Here is a 13,894-nt window from a genome sequence, read left to right as displayed (position 1 = left end):
CAAGGAAACCAACTAGGGAGAAACACACACAAGTGCAGAGCAAACACCCTGAGGCCACTCAGCCTGACTCCATGCAAACATGTGTCCAGCAGACAGCCCTTCACCTGTGGCTCCCCAGCAAGACAGGTACCTCGGGGGTGCCAACTCATTCTGAGTCCATTATGCCTGGCCATTCATAAACCGCTGTCTAACGTGTGAGGAATAAACTCTCAATGTTTATGAGGAAATTGGGGAAGGAGATTGAAAGGTTACTTAAACGAAAAAAAAAAGAAGTTCAGGAAGGCAAGATGGTAGAGAGACAAGAAAAAGACCTTAAAAGATAGAAAGGATTTGCCAAAGAAGAGAAAGCAAAAGAAATGATTCCGAATGGGTTAACCTGCAGCTAGGAAGTTAAGGAAGATTATTGATGGGTGAAGACTATGGAATAAAGTGAATAAAATTTCTCAGAAGTTGCTGAGAATATGGTAAGCAGCATGATTATCAAATTATGAATTGGCTGCAATGGCATTCTAGGGGGACACTAGGAAGGTGAAGCAAATGTTCCTGAGATGACAGTAGCAGGTGGAAAGTTGTTTCAGGGGAAGATCAGTCTTGCAGAGGGTGTATCAGAGGAGGGCAAGTGTGAGCAAGCAAGGAAATACTAAGTGTATACGGTTCCTTCACTGAGTGCACCCAGCCCCGCGGTCAGCCTTGAGAACAAGCAGGACTTCAGGTACTGGAGCTACATTTCAGTCATCAAGACTTGAGAAGACACCCTTAACTCAGGTCTTCTCTTCAAACTCCATCTTTCCTTCTTGACCTTCATTTGGCCTCTTCCCTTACCCTCAAGCTGTGGACTGAGGCCACAGAGCAAGATGGGTCACTAGTGTCCTCCATCCCCTGGCGACTGTGGTTCACATCACTGGAGTACCAAAGGCAATAACCAAGTAACAGACACAAGAGTGTATGAAGAAGAAGAGATTCTGATAAGGCTTTCTGTGACAGTGTGGGCCAAGTCGGCTCTATATGGCTGGTATCACGTGAATTATGAGCAGCCTTAGGGGAGAAGTTCTCAGAAGGCAGAGCCTGGCTCTCGAGAGGCTCTGCGTGCTCACAGCCCACTCCAAGACCTCAGTTACAGCTTCGGCCCCCAATATCCCTCCCTCTGCCTGCTCACAGTTTTTGAAGTCTTCTTTCCTCCACATTTCTCTTGAGAGGTGGAGGAGGAAGATGAGCTTCAGGCCAGCTCAGACTCCCCTGGGATCCCAGCAGGATGCCTATCATTAACCTCCCACCTTCTAGGAAGCTCCTAAGATCTTCACATTTGGGGCAGTTCTCATTTCAGCTGTGCTTCAAATTGCTGGCTGGAGACGGCCTGTTGGAAGGTGGCTAAAAGCAAGTAGCAATCCTTCGGGCAGCCTGGCCCTTCTCGACTGTCAGACATCTTCAGGGATATTCTAGGAAATGTTGTTTGTTCTAGAGAAGGGAGGGAAACAATCCAATTGTCCAATAATGCTTGAATGGAAAATAAATGATGCTATATGCATGTGATCACATAATATCAAACAGTCAAAAATCAAAGACCTAGATCTATATGGATTCACGTGGATAAATCTTGAAAACATAATATTGATTGAAAGAAAATAAGATAAAGAATGTTAGATTGTGATAACAGGTATGTAAGTATTTAAATATTTAAATCAATTCAACATATTGCTTCTATATAGAGAGATGCAAGAAAATAAACTTTATCCAAAGAACACATTATTTACATTTAATATGCTCATTTATCTAGGAGACCCAAAAGAACCCACAGATAAACTAGCAGGAACTAATAAGACGGTTCAACAAGGCACACACACACACAAGATCAATAAATTTTAAAAGTCAATCAGGCTCCTCTACACTGGCGATAACAAATTAGAAACTATAAAAGAAAATAAGAAAAAAAGAAGATCTAAAAATTGTCACAAGAGCCGTATAAATTATTTAGAGCTAAGCATACGTAGAAGGCAATATAACTAACAAACTGAGTACGAAAGACTGTTGTTACTTTATGAGAACAGACCCTCTTCTTAAGGAGCAGATCAGTAAGTGAGAGTGAATCAAAGAAACACAGCATTTGAAAAGTCAGCTAGTCCAAGCCTCTTGATCGCACATACAGAAGCTGAAGCCCAGATAGGTTGAGTTACTTGCTAAAGGGCCCAATGTCCTGACTCAAGGACTAGCATTTTTCACTCAGTCGCAAGACACAATCAAATGCAGTGCCTTGGAAAGAGATGGGGAAAAAATGAAGAAATCAATTATATAGTTCCTCATCTTTAAGTACAGAAATAGCCGTGACAAAATTACACGTATTGAGGGAAAATTGAAGTGCAGAGTTTAAAATGTCAATAATCCACAGGGAAACTGGAGACCATTTAAAACATTCATATTAAATCTCTCTAGAAAAGACATTAAAAGATCTCCAATCAAAATGTGAATTTTATAATAGACATGGTATGATACAATTTATAATAGATATGGTATGAACCTTTCCCTTTCACGGGAAAGCTTCGGCTGGGAAAAAGGAATTGTTCTTGAAAATGGGGCCTGTGCTACTGCAGACACTGTGCTCAACCTAGGTCCACCGAACGCTCTGATGTCATCACTGAGGTCACAGAATTCCACTGTGCGCCTGGCAACCTTGCAAACATAACAGCCCTGGTGAGCACTAGGCAGTACTGCTGGTTCACTCAGTGGTACAAGTTTTTCAGCCATTTAGGCGACTTGACTATTTTTGTTTGTATTGAATCATTTCAACGGATTGCCCAAGAGCCAAGAAGAGCCAACCTGTAGGGAAGAGGAGGAGTTGGACATCTCTTGAGGCATCTTCTAAGGGAGACTTCTAGTTGGTACGATGGAACGGCGACAAAAGAGGAAACATCTGGAAAATGAAGAGTCCCAGGAAACTGCCGAGAACGGAGGAGGTATGTGGGGGGCAACTTGGCTGGGGCACATGGGTTTCTGCCAAACTGAAGCTTCTCTAGGAAGCGGGGGACTGAGAACGTGTCACCTGTGAAGCAGGGAGCGAGAGACCTTGTCTCACTGATGCTGCCGTATCTATCTGGAGGGCCCCTGGGGTGTGAGACGGCACAGAACGGCCAGATGCCCCCTGGGAGATGGGAGGTCAGCTCCGCTGGTCTGAGGACTCTCTCCTGGGGCAGCCGGGCCTGGAGCTTTGTCGGACTCACAGCAGGCTGCATCCTGCTTGCACAGACCTAGAGGTGCAGCTTTTCTCAGTCCCCGATTTCTCTCTTATTCTCTTGGATCTTTCCCTGGGGTCATGAGGTGGGGGATGTGAAGGATGCAAGGATGCTGAGAGAGACCCATGAGTTACTTGGCCTCTTTTACCAAAGTGGAAAGAGAAGCCCCATGAGTTGAAGGCCCTGTTGAAAAATATCTTGACAAGTGGAATGCACTTTGAAAGAAGATTGTTTGTCTAGGGATGGTGTCATATTGAAAGCAAGGAGGATTTATTCCTTCAACAGGAAGAATTTCCCAAAGGAGATCAAGGGAAGGGAAGGGTTTTCCAGAGATTGAGACCACGTGAGCGGGGGTGAGAAATGGCCTCAGGGTCCTGCTGGGGAGCTCTGAGAGCCACGGGCCACGTGGTGCCTGCGTGCATTAAATGTAGGCGAGTAGCTTGCCCTGGGAGAGGGGTGGTCACCCCAAAGCTCCAGCTAGAGGCCTCTGCCCCAGATTAGAGCCCAGTAGCTCCTACCAGGCCCAGGGCCCTGGAGACTGTAGGATGGGCCCTGGCAATGGAGGTCTAGACAGCAGGCAGATTTCCAGGCAGTGGCTGGGACAGGCTGGGGAAGGCAATGACTGCCCCTGACCATTCAGAATATTTTGCTCTATGTTCCTGTGTGTGTGTGGGTGTGTGAGAGTGTGTGTGTGTGTGTGTGTGTGTGTGTGTGTGTGTGTGAGCGAGATGAATGGGGTTAGAGTGCTTACCAGATATAAAGTCTGCGTGGTAAAGTTCTTGTCACCCTGCCTGGACCTGGCTGACACTCGGTGTACGTAAGAGTGTATACAGAATTCTTGTTAGGGGTGTTTTATGAGACAGTAACTCATACACCCATGTACACTCTGATGCAGCAAAAATATCACACACCCCACATATAACTTCCTTAGTAAACCACACACAGCACATGGAGGTATATACACGGATCCCTCCTGTACTACGTTCTCATACAACCCACCTGTATCACAATCCTCTCCTCCAACACCAAACGCTGGAGATGAGATATGTATATAGACACACACACTATATATATAGGACACACACACACACACTATATATATATATATATATATATATATATATATATATATGTATCTCCACAACTCTCGCACAAACACAGCTAACTTCAGCCATCGCTAATTACCTCTGTAACAACCAGTCACGTGTCATACACACCACACTTGTAACACATTCTTGAGTAATGCCAGACCCGCTTTGTACAAACGACAGTAAACCACAGTCTCAGTAACCCATGTCAGGATTGCCAGAGAAAATATGGGCTATCCAGTTCAATTTGAATTCCAGATAAACAACAAGTAATTTTTCAGTATCCGTATGTCCCACATATTGTATGGGCCATACTTACACTAAAACTAAGTAAGAACAAATACTGCATGGGAATACTTACACTAAAAAATTATTCTGGGTTTATCTGAAACTGAAATTTAACTGGGTGCCTTGTATTCTTGTTCGCTAAGTCTGGCAACCCTTATGTACTTACCACCAGCTGATGTATTATATATTTATTGTAGTTTTGTTTAGTGTGTGTCTTCCCCTACTAGAATGTGCAGCGTTACCAGAGACTACAACAATGGAAGAGTGCCGGATACACAGGAGTAGCTGCTCACTGAATCTTGGTGAATGAATGAATGAACACGCACCATAAATACAAGCCACACCATGTAATGAGGAAAAGTTACATGTCCCAGAATTCCTGACTTGTGAACAGAAAAAATGCACACAAAGGCCACAGACACAGATAGACACATCTGCACTGTGCTCCCCATGCCAACCCCACACTTACCACAGACTTAACTGATACACATCACTCACTCTTCCCACACACTCACAGTCACCACCGAGGCCTACATTACCAACTAGACAGTGAGAGAATAAGTATTGATTGGAATTAAATCCTGGAGGATCCACTGGGAACCACACTCTCAACTGTGTGTATTCACTGCACCTGACACGTGTCACACACTCAGTAAATATTTGTGGACAGAGGACTGATGAACCCACCCTGAGCCTTCCATTCCTCCCTCAGGAATCTCGAAGTCACAAGAGGATCCCCCTCGGCTTGGATCCACTGTGGTGGCCCAAGGCTGCAGCCCAGGGGCAGTGGAGGTCTCCTCTGCCCCTAAATACTTCTTCTGTACTTCTACTCCGCGCAAGCTCAGCTACGCTGGTAAGGGCGCGGGGCTCCTCAGGTGAGGGGGTGCTTGGCTGTGAGGCAGGAGGCACACAGATCCCAGGGAGGCTGAGAGGAAATCCAGGGTCATCAGAGGTGATGAGGGCTCTGTGGAGGAGCCTGGGCAGGATGGCTGAGCTGTTCCGAGGGCGTGGATGCCAGCTGAGTCTGGGGGGGCGGTGTGAATACTGGTAGTACCATGGTGGGGAAGTCAAGGAGCAGGGGCCGGAAAGGTCTGGGCTTGAGGTGGAGGGAAGAGGGACCAGATTAAGCATCTTCAGAGGAAAATGTAGGCTTTGTCTTTGCCTTTGCTTCCAGAGAAGGACAGAGTTCTGCATCATACACCTCCAGCCTGAGAGCAGGACCATCCAGCTCAGGTCCACACAGCTCACACATACATCTGCCCTCCAGGCACAGCCCTTCTCAGAGCACACATAAACCCCAAGCACCACAGCCCCATTCCACAAGTAATGCACCACCGATATTACCAAAATCACACTCCTTGTCATACACGCATCCAGCCGCATCCCTCACTTACCACAGCCCTCACCACCATACTCCACACCCCTGTATACAGACACCGCTCCAGTATCCCCCCCACGCACATGAAAAGCCCACAGATGACACCAGATACACCGCTCCATCCTACGGCCAACAGACACCAAGCTCACGACATAGCTACGTCATGTAAATGTCCCTCTCTCGTCTACCACACCTGCTCCCTCAGCTTCCGGCACGGCCCATGCATGTTATTATGGTTTTAATTTCCTTTTTCAGCAATGCGGAGATTTCGAGACACTGCCTGGCCTACAGCACCCCTAGCCCAGGTTCAGGAAGAAGGGGAGACCGCTCCCCCATCACACTGTGTCTCCTCCTCACTCTCTTCACCCTGTAAGGACTATCTGCACCCAGACAAAGAGGAAAGGGGCATGAAAATATACTACGTGCAGGTACAAGTGAACAAGGGTGTCGCTGTCTCCTGGAAGACAGAGAAACCCTTGGAGTTGCCTGAAAAGCAGCTGACGATAGAAGAAGTGACCCTTCCTGAGGATGCGTGCACAGTAGGCACTTGCCCCTCTGATGTGTCCACCGAAAGCCTCCTGTCTGACAGTGAGCCCACTGGGGAGGAGAAAGAGTATGAGGAAAGGGCAGAGCCAGGCAGCCCATCAGGGTCACCTGCCGTCGAGGAGAGACCCAGGGCCAAGACACCGGACTGGATGGTGACCATGGAGACCGGCTTCAGGTGCATGGCCTGCTGCCGGGTCTTCCCCACCTTGGAGATCCTCCAGCAGCACGTGAAGGGCGGCGTCCTGCAGGGCTTCAGCTGCCGTGTCTTTCATCTCAACATGGCCCAGTGGATGGGCAATGTGGAATCCGAGAGCACACCTGAGGAGGAGGAGGAGGAGGAGGAGGAGGAGGAGGAGGAGGAGGAGGAGGAGGAGGAGGAAGAGAAGCAAGAAGAAAAGGAGAATGAGGGAGAGCAGCCCACGGGGGAAGGCCCCAGCCCAAAGAGACCCCGCAGGCAGGGTCTTTTCTCTCCTTTGAGTTCCAAACAGCAACTGAGATTCATGGGACAGAAGATCCTGGAAGACGGTGTGGCCGTCCCTTGGAAGAGGTAAGGCTTGAGGCTGGCACTCTTCTGAGCCTATGTCACGACGGCCCAGAGGAGTCTAAGGGAAGGGGCCGCACACATGTGCTGGTTGACCTAATGGCTCTGCAGTTGCATCAAATGGGACACACCCAGCACTAACAAAGGCATTGAGCTCTGTTGACGTAAACAAGAAGGTGGAGCCTTTTCCTAGGAGTTTTCTCAGGGTCTGCACGATGGACCTCAACTCTTAGAGGACGTACCGCCAGCAGCTCCTTCTCGGCAGAGAGAGCCAGGAGTGGTCTCAAGAGAGGACGGGGGCCCTTGCAGGACCAGAACTTTGAGGTCTGAGAGCCTTGGGCCTGAGCCGAGATCTCACCCTGACCACTGTACCTAGCCTTCTGTGACAAAGGGGAATATGAAAGAGAGTCACGTGGAAATGAGGTCCCCCGAGATATGGAAGTGTTCCAGAACCTTCGTTGCGTGGTAGTTGATCTGGAGCCAAGCTCACTGTGGTGTGCGTGGCTCTGAGCATTAAGGCAATGCTGGAGGGTAACCCTGACCAGCAGAGCTTGGAGTGCTTCTTGTCTCTTCCTGTCCTACCTCATTTGTTTTATCCCTTCCAGGGAGAAGAAAGGACCCTCGGGAGAGTAGCAGACAGAATGCCGTGGTCTGAAGGAGGATGAAGGGACCGGCACTCAGTCTAACATCATATGACAATAGAAGCGTCCTAGGCAATAAAGGGCATTTTCCAAACCTTTCCTGGAGCTTTTATTTAATGACATTTTTCTATCTATGCGTCTATCTGTCATCTACATCTGTATCTTTCAAGGTTTGTGAACAAGCTTTCACATAAGCACTAGAGACGTCCGCCAGCATTTTCCAGAAGAGGCCTGCAAATTGCTGGGGACTCCTCACAAATAGGGAACGGCCACAACCCCTGCCACACAGACTATGCGCGTGGCCCTCCTGACGTACTCCCACTCTCTCTCTGAATTTCCCAACGTCTGAGATGAGGGTGCTGGCTGGAGGCAATGATCACGTGCAGGCTGAATCTTCTCCAGATTCTGATTCTCTTCCTGGGCATATCGTCCTCAAGCACAGTCTCCATGTCCCTGGCCACACTGATCTCTCTCCTTCAGTCCTTCCCTCCCTCCCTCTCCTGCCTCCCAGTGCAGAGAATACTTTTTTGCATTTGAGACGACATTTATTTTTGGTTCACAGAATTCTCACCTGTTCTACTGTGGCCTCCGTTGTGAACATTCCAAAGCTGAGACTTTTCTGTTTTTCTCCCTCATTTCTGCTGAGTCTTTACCTTCCTAATGCAGTGAACTCACAGTGCCTAGCTGACTGGATGGGGAAAAAAATCCAGGGAGCAAAGAGAAATAATAAAAGAATATATCAGTTAATTTTTCATAGTGTTATCCAACTACATATTTTTAAAATTTTGGAATAATATTAGGAACCTTCTCTTTATAAAAAACTGAATTATCGGGCTTCCCTGGTGGAGCAGTGGTTAAGAATATGCCTGCGAATGCAGGGGACATGGGTTCGAGCCCTGGTCTGGGAAGATCCCACGTGCCACGGAGTAACTAAGCCCGCGCGCCACAACTACTGAGCCTGCGCTCTAGAGCCCGTGTGCCACATCTACCGAGCCCACGTGCCACAACTACGGAAGCCTGCGTGCCTAGAGCCCATGCTCCGCAACAAGAGAAGCCACTGCAATGAGAAGCCCGTGCACCACAGCCAAGAGGAGCCCCCGCTCACTGCAACTAGAGAACGCCCGCTAGCAGCAACAAAGACCCAATGCAGCCCAAAATAAATTAATTAATTTTAAAAAATTGAATTAGTTTCAAGGGTACAATGTATAAAAGTACAATAAAAGCCCCCCTTCATAACCCCCCAACCCCACTCTCAAGATGGAATAGATATGCTGTGATACAATTTATAGTCGTAGTACTACTCCTCCTCCCACCACATCCGAAATCCTCTGAGCCCGGTGCAGCAGCTTCCTTTCACAATGCTAGGACCCGCCACAAGACAGATGATAATCCCTTTGGACATTTCAAGGAGCGGCACCAAGGGAACAGTACCGGGGAAATGCCACTGACAGCTCAGAATATCCATGGCATTTCTAGAGCCTCGGCACTGCTCTCGCTCTGGGAATGAAGAAACACAATCTACATAGAACCACATATACAAGCCTGCACGATGGATGAAGCCAAGGTCGCCTCCATGATTTCCCTTCTGACCACCTTATTGTCTCCTCAACCATAAAAGGTGAACTTGAAACTCAGGACCTTGCCTTGTCACCAGAAACATCCAAGCTTGGATCACTCTTTCTAAGACCAGATACTTGCTCTCTGAACTATTAGAGACTTGTCACATACACACAGGTAGAACAGGATTATTTCTATCTACCTGGGGACATGGAGTCTTTCACATTGCTCCTGTTAAAACTCTCACAACAGCAAAACTTTACCTACAAAGGGTTCAAGCTATGACACTCCCAACTTCCGCAAACCTCCTCAGCTCTTGTGAGTCACATGCAGCCAATTCCAGGAATTGGAAACATGGTTGTGAGGATGAAACTGACTTTGGGGCTCCCCTTGGATATGGTCTTCCAGACTTACCAAAAGGCCATTAAGAGGAAGGTTTACCCCACCTCAGGGAAACCCGAGGCAGTACTTGCAGTCAAGGGCTGGCCATGGCTTCTGAGCTACATCCAAAAAGAATTTCATACTGTACCTGGATCTGCTGAAGCCATTTCTGACTGTCCGAGAGCCAGCATGTACCGCTCCTCAACTGCCTCCGTTGTGGATCATCAGTAGGGCTGTCAGATTTAGTAAATAAAAATACAGGATACCCAGTTAAACTTGAACTTCACATGAATAATAAGTCATTATTTTTAGTATAAGTAGATCCTATGAACTATTTGGGGCATACTTATCTTCAAAATGTACTTGTTGTTTTTCAAACATTCATATTTAACTAAACAGCCTATATTTTATCTGTCAACCCTACTCAGCAGAAATGATGGAGGCTCATAGAGATCCAGGAGACGCCTCAGCGCCTCCTCAGCTTTTATTTCTACGTCCTGGACAGCGAGCACGAACCTTCCACTCCCAGTCATTGGGTAGAATGGAGGATATTCTCTGTTTTAGAGCTTTTTCTACTTGTCATTGTTATTATCTTCCTTATTTTAAAGAGATGTTTATTTTTCCCCAAACTTAATAGCTCATCCAAAAGTATTTCAAAGTTCATTAGACAAGGGAAAAACAACATGGTTCTGAAAAGTGAAGGAAACCGCCTGGTGTTTAGTAAAGAAGTAGTAGGGAGATTGAAAAAGCCAAACTTAATAAGCAGATCTCTCCAAGGGTATTTTCAGAGCTTGATACCCTCCCACACCCTGAAAATATTATTACATCAAGAATGTAGAACTGCTAACCAAATGTAAGGCTCCCATATGATTCTATCAAACTGAGGATGCTTCTTTACTAAGCAGTGAGCACACTTGCTGCCCCAGGGACCTTGGCAGTTGCAACGTAGGGCTCTTCCCTTTGGGATGGAAACAGCAAGTTTTCCTGTGGTCTACACGCTGGCCCCAAAAATACTACACTCCCAATACTTGTCAACTTTAAGTATTTTCCTACATATCTCCATTTTTCTGTTACTATTTGGACTACATCCTAGACTTGACACTACATAAATTGCATTCAAGAAGCTATTTTTTAAAGTTGGTAGGAAACCTTAAATCTATGGCTTGCAGTCCCTGGCTTACTTTCATCCAGGTGCATAAGGGTTTTCAAAAGTAGTCAGGTTAGTTACCCCGTATCACAGCCCCACGCTTGTGTCACAGATATAAAAATGGAACATGATATTTAAGGTTTTAGTTGCCAAATCATCAAGCCTCCCAGACAGAGGCAATAGAGCAAAATGATTACAGAGGCATGGATTTTGATTTGCTCCAGCGTCTTGGGCAAGTCACTTGGCCTCTGTATTTATTTGTACTTATCTGCACTTATCTGTCACTTGGGGGTCATAATTGTACCTGGTCCATGGGTACGCTGTACAAATGATCTGTAAAGTAGTTACAAGAAACCGACACAGAGTAAGCACTCCACAGACATTGGCTATTAGCTATTGGAAATAGTTCTCCGTGAAACAGATGACTTTATCCGTGGATGACTCGGTGGGAGACAGTGAATCACAGAATCACAGCATGTTGAAAGTGACCTAGTTCACACTCTTATGTGAAAAGAAGAAAAGTGTGCATGCGTAGAAAATGTCTGAAACTTTACACAAGAAAGAGTTCATCATGTTAACTTTGAGGATGAGAATAAATCAGGAAAGGAGGAAAGAAAAACTTGAGTGTAATTCAATTTCTCTATCATTTGTGTTTCTACACTGAGACTCTGAATACACTGGAAGTGCAATTTTTTTTAATGTGGCGGGATAAAGGTTTTCAAGTTCTCCTGATCCATCCGTATTATTAGCTCAGAATTGCTGGCATTTCTTGCCATCTTTGGATCTACACCCATCTGAGTCAGTGGGCCATTCTGGACGGAGGAGATAATAGAGCAGAAGTGAAGTGAGAGAAAAGGAGAGACAAGATTTTCTCTTTTCTCTTCAAAGAGGAAAGGTCTTTGGAATGGGAACAACTCACAACCAAACTTTGGGGAAAGGATGTGATGGAAAACGAGACAAACATCCTACCCCTGTGATGAGAAGGATTCCCTGGGCTGGATGGAGGGAGGTCACAGGTGGCTGGACAAGGAAACCAACTAGGGAGAAACACACACAAGTGCAGAGCAAACACCCTGAGGCCACTCAGCCTGACTCCATGCAAACATGTGTCCAGCAGACAGCCCTTCACCTGTGGCTCCCCAGCAAGACAGGTACCTCGGGGGTGCCAACTCATCCTGAGTCCATTATGCCTGGCCATTCATAAACCGCTGTCTAACGTGTGAGGAATAAACTCTCAATGTTTATGAGGAAATTGGGGAAGGAGATTGAAAGGTTACTTAAACGAAAAAAAAAAGAAGTTCAGGAAGGCAAGATGGTAGAGAGACAAGAAAAAGACCTTAAAAGATAGAAAGGATTTGCCAAAGAAGAGAAAGCAAAAGAAATGATTCCGAATGGGTTAACCTGCAGCTAGGAAGTTAAGGAAGATTATTGATGGGTGAAGACTATGGAATAAAGTGAATAAAATTTCTCAGAAGTTGCTGAGAATATGGTAAGCAGCATGATTATCAAATTATGAATTGGCTGCAATGGCATTCTAGGGGGACACTAGGAAGGTGAAGCAAATGTTCCTGAGATGACAGTAGCAGGTGGAAAGTTGTTTCAGGGGAAGATCAGTCTTGCAGAGGGTGTATCAGAGGAGGGCAAGTGTGAGCAAGCAAGGAAATACTAAGTGTATATGGTTCCTTCACTGAGTGCACCCAGCCCCGCGGTCAGCCTTGAGAACAAGCAGGACTTCAGGTACTGGAGCTACATTTCAGTCATCAAGACTTGAGAAGACACCCTTAACTCAGGTCTTCTCTTCAAACTCCATCTTTCCTTCTTGACCTTCATTTGGCCTCTTCCCTTACCCTCAAGCTGTGGACTGAGGCCACAGAGCAAGATGGGTCACTAGTGTCCTCCATCCCCTGGCGACTGTGGTTCACATCACTGGAGTACCAAAGGCAATAACCAAGTAACAGACACAAGAGTGTATGAAGAAGAAGAGATTCTGATAAGGCTTTCTGTGACAGTGTGGGCCAAGTCGGCTCTATATGGCTGGTATCACGTGAATTATGAGCAGCCTTAGGGGAGAAGTTCTCAGAAGGCAGAGCCTGGCTCTCGAGAGGCTCTGCGTGCTCACAGCCCACTCCAAGACCTCAGTTACAGCTTCGGCCCCCAATATCCCTCCCTCTGCCTGCTCACAGTTTTTGAAGTCTTCTTTCCTCCACATTTCTCTTGAGAGGTGGAGGAGGAAGATGAGCTTCAGGCCAGCTCAGACTCCCCTGGGATCCCAGCAGGATGCCTATCATTAACCTCCCACCTTCTAGGAAGCTCCTAAGATCTTCACATTTGGGGCAGTTCTCATTTCAGCTGTGCTTCAAATTGCTGGCTGGAGACGGCCTGTTGGAAGGTGGCTAAAAGCAAGTAGCAATCCTTCGGGCAGCCTGGCCCTTCTCGACTGTCAGACATCTTCAGGGATATTCTAGGAAATGTTGTTTGTTCTAGAGAAGGGAGGGAAACAATCCAATTGTCCAATAATGCTTGAATGGAAAATAAATGATGCTATATGCATGTGATCACATAATATCAAACAGTCAAAAATCAAAGACCTAGATCTATATGGATTCACGTGGATAAATCTTGAAAACATAATATTGATTGAAAGAAAATAAGATAAAGAATGTTAGATTGTGATAACAGGTATGTAAGTATTTAAATATTTAAATCAATTCAACATATTGCTTCTATATAGAGAGATGCAAGAAAATAAACTTTATCCAAAGAACACATTATTTACATTTAATATGCTCATTTATCTAGGAGACCCAAAAGAACCCACAGATAAACTAGCAGGAACTAATAAGACGGTTCAACAAGGCACACACACACACAAGATCAATAAATTTTAAAAGTCAATCAGGCTCCTCTACACTGGCGATAACAAATTAGAAACTATAAAAGAAAATAAGAAAAAAAGAAGATCTAAAAATTGTCACAAGAGCCGTATAAATTATTTAGAGCTAAGCATACGTAGAAGGCAATATAACTAACAAACTGAGTACGAAAGACTGTTGTTACTTTATGAGAACAGACCCTCTTCTTAAGGAGCAGATCAGTAAGTGAG

Source organism: Mesoplodon mirus, assembly GCF_964341445.2.
Source record: "Mesoplodon mirus genome assembly, chromosome: 14".
Taxonomy (NCBI): Eukaryota; Metazoa; Chordata; class Mammalia; order Artiodactyla; family Ziphiidae; genus Mesoplodon; species Mesoplodon mirus.
The sequence above is the reverse complement of the archived record's forward strand: the minus strand, read 5'-3'. Positions refer to the sequence as shown.